This window comes from Oryza sativa, chromosome 7, assembly GCF_034140825.1.
Source record: "Oryza sativa Japonica Group chromosome 7, ASM3414082v1".
Classification (NCBI taxonomy): domain Eukaryota; kingdom Viridiplantae; phylum Streptophyta; class Magnoliopsida; order Poales; family Poaceae; genus Oryza; species Oryza sativa.
The window spans coordinates 5,445,720-5,452,647 of record NC_089041.1 but is presented as its reverse complement, the minus strand read 5'-3'; positions in this window follow the sequence as shown (position 1 = coordinate 5,452,647).

The following is a 6,928-nucleotide window of genomic DNA, read 5'->3' as shown; positions in this document are numbered from 1 at the left end:
TGGCCTTCCCGAGCGATGACGACGACCGAGACGGCGGCAGCGCACGGCTGGAGCGACGGCGGCGACGGCGGCGCTAGGTTGCACGGCGCTAGAGCTCTTCCGGCGACGAGAGGCGAAGGCGAGAGTGGCGGCGGGTAGAGGAGACACCGAGGAACCTTTTAAAGGGGCTCGGAGGCGACGGCGAAGGCCCACGGCGGCTGGCGACGAGAAGGAAGGTTTAGGGTTCGGAGGAGAGAGACGAATCCGATTCGAACTCGAATCCAACGATTTCCAAAAAGAATTAGCCGATGATTCCAAAAGAGAAAAGGTAGAGGAGATCCCGGATATTGTTTCCCCTCTATCAATTCGGCCGGAGAAGGAAAAGATCGACCGAATTTGGAAAGGAACGGCGGCGGCGCGAAACTAGGGTTTCGGGCGGCGGCGGCCGGAGGTAGACGACGACCCTAACAGGTGGGCCCCACCTGTCAGCGGGCGGACGCGCGCGCGCGGCGGCGGACTGGGCCGGCTTGGGCCGAGGAGAGAGAGAGCGGTTTTGGGCCGACTTTCGGCCCAAAGCCAAAAGAAGACTTTTTAAAACCTTTTTCAATTTAAATTATTCATGAAATGCAATTCCATTTATTAAAAATACTTCCTTAGCTCAAATAAATCCCAGAAAAATCTAGGAATTATAGAATTAAGCAAAGTATTTAATGAAATTTTATCTGGCCCCATTTTATATTGGAATTTATTAATTAAAATTAGATCTTCTCTTCAAGACTTTTAAAATTATTTCTAAAAATTCCAATTAAACAACAATTTATATATTTTGAATTTTCAGGGTGTGACAGTGAGCCTGCACCCGGATTCAGCGAGCCCGCCGCCGCCAAGCTCGCCACGCCGTCGGCGAGCTTGTCCGCGCCGTCGTGGGGGGAGGAGGATGACGGTGTCGAGCCATCCGCCGCCACCGCTGCTCAACGTTGCTACCAGATCCACCACCACTGCTACTCAACGCCACCGCCAGATCCGCCGCCGCTCCCTGCCGCCACCAGAGCTCGAGCACCGCCGATGGGGAACTCGCGGCGGAGAGGGAAGGGGAGAAGCCGTCTCGCGGCAGAGAGGGGAGGGGAGAAGCCGTCTCGCACCGGAGAGGGGAGGGGAGAAGCTGGCGAGCTCCGCCGTTGAGGGGAGGGATCTCGCCGGCGGGGTGGAGTAGGCGTCGATGGCGTGTGAGAAGGGGAACAGGAGAGAGAAGGGGGAGAGTAAAAAAGAAATGGGGTGGAAGAGGGGTGGAAGAGGACAGTGGGTTCTTATGGTGTTTAGGGGTGCATATATACTTATTTTGGTTGTTATAGGGTCCAAAATATAAAGTTTTAATAGGTTTGATAATAACATACAACACAAAGGCTGACATATAAATAGATAGGGGCTGAAATGCAAAATATGTTTTGGAGTAGTTACCACTGTGGGTTGTGTGACCTTTGTGTGGTTCTATCCTACGTGGCACCTTGAGACCACTGTTGCTTGTGGCTTGCATTGTACATGCCCTAATATCCCCCATGCGCCGGTTGGTCACAGCCCCGGCCACGTGCAAGCTAAATTCTACAGTACATACGTGACAAAATATAAGAAACTATAATGGGATATGACATATTTTCTATAACGAATTTAAACATGCAGAAAAAATATCTCATCTAATTAATCGCAAAATTACTACGAAGTGATGAACGTACTGTCTTTTTCTTACCTCGAGTGCGCTAAAAAATTAGCCCATAAAAGAAAGCGCATAAAAGAAATTAACCCATCCAGTGCGCTCAAAAAGATGAAGTCGGAGTACTACGGGAAAGTATCAGGTGCAATCACCTAATTCGGTGCAATAATGCAACTCTCATTCTACATCGTTGGATCGAGAAATAGACGTCCGAGATTCGTCCACGTCACCCTGAGTTAAAATTTAACTCGCAGATTCACTCATGAGTTAAAATATAATGAGAGTTAAATTTTAACTCATGGTGACGTGGACGAATCTCGAACGTCCATTTGTTAATCCAACGGTATAGGATGAAAGTTGCATTATTGCACCGAATTAGGTGATTGCACCGGATACTTCCCCGGAGTACTACACGCTGGAGTGATACTCTCGCATCGCGTCAGGACTCAGGAAGTCAGGAGTAGTGTAAAACTGTAAAGCAGACGTGCACTCAAAAGAACTTTACAGTGATCAAGCGGTGTAACGGCCAGCTCACATATACTCCATATGACTACGAGTTGCTGGTTGGCTAATGGCTATAGGGGTGAAACTTGGCTAGCCTGGCCTGCAGCGACTCTTTGGAAATCCGCATGAGATGTTCGGGTTGATGCATCATGCATGTGCCCCCTGCCCCCTGGCATGCAGCTGGAGTAGGCTGTGTTTTATTTCAGCACAAAGTTTGGATTTTGGTTGAAATTGGAGATGATATGACTGAAAAGTTATGTGTGTATGACAGGTGTTGATGTGATGGAAAAGGACTGAAGTTTGGATCTAAACTTTAGATCTAAACACAGCCGTACTTTAGTGCTTTGGAGAGAAATAAAAATAATAAAATTAGATGATCAACTGCAGCCAGATACGGATCACAAAGTACATGTCCTTTAATTTGGTTCTTTTTTATCATTTTATGTGCTTATTGCATGCACATGTGATACTAACAATTAAGGCGAGTTTTGCAGTTTCCGATCGAGCTAGTAGCTTGTAGTAACTACTAGTAATTGGGGGGAAACTGTTTTAACAGCTCGAGTGTGACGTCCACCTATTTATTGCATGTCATCTAAATGGCTATGAAAAATTTTCAAAAAAATTGACAAGATAGATCAATATGTAATATATCACTCCACAAACATGCAAGTTCAAATTCAACTTTTACAAGTTGTAACAAAAATAACAAATTTAATTGTAAATATACATATAGTAATTTGAGTTTTGTTTGTTATTTTTGTTACTACTTATAGAAGTTGAATTTGAACTTGCATGTTTGTGGAGTGATATATTACATATTGATCTATCTTGACAATTTTTTTAAAAATTTTTCATAACCATTTAGATGATGTGCAATAAACGGGTAGACGTCCACTCGAGCTATCAGTATCCATCTCCGTAATTGGGCTATAATTTGAGCTAATTTTCAAATCTAGCTTCTCTCTAGTACAGTAAAAAGTAAGGCACAAACAGTAGGAAAGAATAAATTGAAAAGCGAAACTGTTTGAATTGCCTGTGTTTGCTTCTTGCATGTACATCTGGGCCAGTTTAGTTCCCCAAATTTTTTTCCCAAAAACATCACATGAATCTTTGGACACATGCATGAAGCATTAAATATAGATAAAAGGAAAAACTAATTGCACAGTTACGGAGGAAATCGCGAGACGAATCTTTTAAGCCTAATTAGTCCATGATTAGCCATAAGTACTACAGTAATCCACATGTGCTAATGACGGCTTAATTAGTCTCAAAAGATTCGTCTCGTGGTTTCCAGGCGAGTTCTGAAATTAATTTTTTCATTCGTGTCCGAAAACCCCTTTCCACATCCGGTCAAACGTTCGATGTAACATCAAAAAATTTTCTTTTCCCCAACTAAACACACCTGTGAGTACTCTACTGCTGCAGGCTGCCTGCTGTAGCAGTAGCTAGCTAGAGGACAGGATGGAGAGGAAAAGGAGTATGTACTGTAGCGAGACGTCCTACCTCTCGGTCAAAAAGTGCAATTAAGGATGGCCACTCCTATTCTCTCTGCTGTGGTTTCTACTACAGCAATACCTGTCGTGTGTTGTTGCGTGATGATCGATTTTAAGCATTTTTGCGTGTTTATAGACAGGCACTAAAACACCTTAATTAATCTCATCTTAAAACAAGAGGCACAGATACATGCACCCTTTCGGTTGGTGCTCTGCACCATTCTCTCTCCGTGTGCGTGTGTGTGAGAGAGAGGCCGTGTCTCCCTGTGACTGACTAGCTAGCTAGCGCTGAGCAAGAGATTCCGTATATAATTAATTAATGAGATCTTTTACGGTGCTTAGAAGGTACCGTAGGTACCTCTGATCAACTCAAACATCCACTGTTAGGGTGTGTTTAGTTCCACGCAAAAATTGAAAATTTGACTAAAATTAGAAGTTTGAAGAAAAAAGTTGGAAGTTTATGTGTGTAGGAAAGTTTTGATGTGATGGAAAAATTGAAAGTTTGAAGAAAAAGTTAGAAACTAAACCAAACCTTAATCATCAAAGGATAAATTAGAAATAAAATTAACATATAGATGGGTAATTTAGTAATTATTACTATTCTTTAGACATCATAATCAGTCAGTCGATCGGTTGTAGGTCTTGCCTTCCTTCTCACCTATTCATATACTCCTGTGATGGATGATTCAAAACCAGACTTTATACCGTCTTTGTTTAGAAGCAGTCTCCACAATTAATCATCCGTAAATATTGTGAAAATCAGTTAGTCGATCAGTTACGAGACCTAAAGGGAAACCAAAATTTTATATAGATATATATCAGGAAAGATACGCATGCAGATCAATTATTTAGTTCTAATCATGAATTACATGCATAGTTCAATTATCATCCAGTTTTATGGTATTCCCATACTAATGAATTACTTAGTTTCTTCATTTGTTACACGATCAACAATTGGCACTAGCAGATCGATCACCTAGGTGCGAGCTACCGCATGTTGGCACTTGCGGACTGAAGATGGTATGGTCTCTCCGGACTTCGCAGTTCGGCCGTCGGCACGGTTGGAATAATTTTCCAGTTGCTCTTCCCCCTCAATTGAAATATTAGAAACCAAAATTACATATTTAACCTTTTCTAAGTAGTACTTGGCCCTCACTTTTAAATACCTTTGGGTAGGTACCTTTTATTATAGGTTATTAGATTGCAGTCCTTCAACAGATGTGGTGCATTCCAAGCACACTAGAAAGTCTTACTCCATGTACGCACCATGAATGTATTTAATCTATCTATCTATATCTATCTATTATATACTAAAAGTCCATTAAACTTCCTATAAACGCTCCCAAACCGTCAAGTGGCACCCTATGAACACTCTCAAGTCGCCAAGTGGCACCATAATAAATAAGAGAAATATGACCATCTATTTTTACTTAAATTAGTGGACCCATTATTTTGGATGGTTAGATTTACTTAGATCTATTTTATAAGAAAAAAAGAATACGGAACCAACGTACAAACGTACGTAATAGTCGAACGTATGTACGTATGTACTGTACATACTTCCCTTCTGTCCTTCCATATTTTCATTCATGTGTTATTTTCTATTTCATGAGAAAATAAAAACAAAAATACTTTTACAGGAAAAAAAACACAAATAGACCAACTACTAGGTACTATTAAATTGCTACGTGGTACTATTAAATTAGAGAAAGTACTACTAAATCGTTACGTGGTACTATTAAATAAGAGAAAGTGCTAGAAAATCTTAAAAAATACAAAGCAACAAACCATCGATTTCTACTTAAATTGATGGATTCTTATTGTTAGATTTTTTAATAAAAATATCCCAAACCTCTCTACCTCCCTTCCCACCCCCGTGCAGTGTTAAAATCCATTAAACATTTTATAAACACCTCTAAGCTACTATATCACTTAAAGACAATCTTAGAAATTTCAAAAAAAAAGACAATTATATACTAAAGGTTCATGAAACATTCTATAAATACTCTTAATTCGCCAAGTGGTACCTTACAAACGCTCCTAGGTCGCCAAGTGACACTCTAATCCAACCATCGATTTTTATTTAAATCGGTGGATCCATTATTATTGTTTTAGAAGGTTAGTTTTTTTAGAAGAAAAGCACACATTCCGAACCTCCCGTCACGTACGTACCAACGAGCTATGTTCATGAGAAATTATAATCAAAATTATTTTTACATCTCTCTGTGACTCTAAATATCCTACGAATGCTTCTAAACTGCTCCGTGGTGCTATTAAATTAAATAAAATACTAGAAAATCTTAAAAAAGAACAAAACATTTGGCTATCGATTTGTTAGTTTTTTAATAAGAAAAAACCCAAACATCTCTCCCTCCCTCCCATCCCTGTGCGGTGTTAAAATCCATTAAATATCTTATAAATGCCTCTAAGCTGCTATATAACATTCTTAAATTAGAGAAAAATCTTAGAAATTTTGGAAAAAAAAAACACCCAACCATTAGATAATACATAAATCTATGGACACATTATTTTCAATGGATTAATTGGCACATTATTTTAGGTCATTACATATATTTTTCTTTTAAAAAAAGAACACCCTAAACTTTCCTCCCTCCCTCCTTTGCGGCGTACGGTGTTAAAAGTTCATTATACATCTTATAAATGCTCTTAAGATGTTATATCATTCTCTTAAATCAAAGAAAATCCTAATAAAATTCTGACAAGAAAACAAAACATCCGACCATCGGTTTCGATAAAAAACATCTGACACATTATTTTAGTCTGTTAGATTAATCATTTAGAAAAACACCCCAAACTTCCCTCACTCTCTGCCCATGTACAGCGTGCGCCATTCTTTTTTCTCTGTTTTTATCTAAAATTAAAATTATCTATATGGGAACAAAACACAAATGGACCTCCATCTATTAATTATATCATGTTAGGCATCTAACGACTTTCTGCCAACTTAACTAATTTCTCTTGACATGCCTATACAAATTAACATTGATACTTTTAAAATGATGTTTTTAGGACAAAATAAATATTTTTAAGAAAGATGATCATATCGTCCAAATTACACATATGATCTACGAAGTCACTAATCATAGCAGGTATTTATCTAGCAATATTGACAATAGGATGAAAATAAAGGTGTGGTTAGTTGAACAGCATACCGGTAAGTATGTGGGTTGTACCTAAGGATTTTAACAGTGGAACAAACTTGCAGTGGCCTTAGCAATAAATC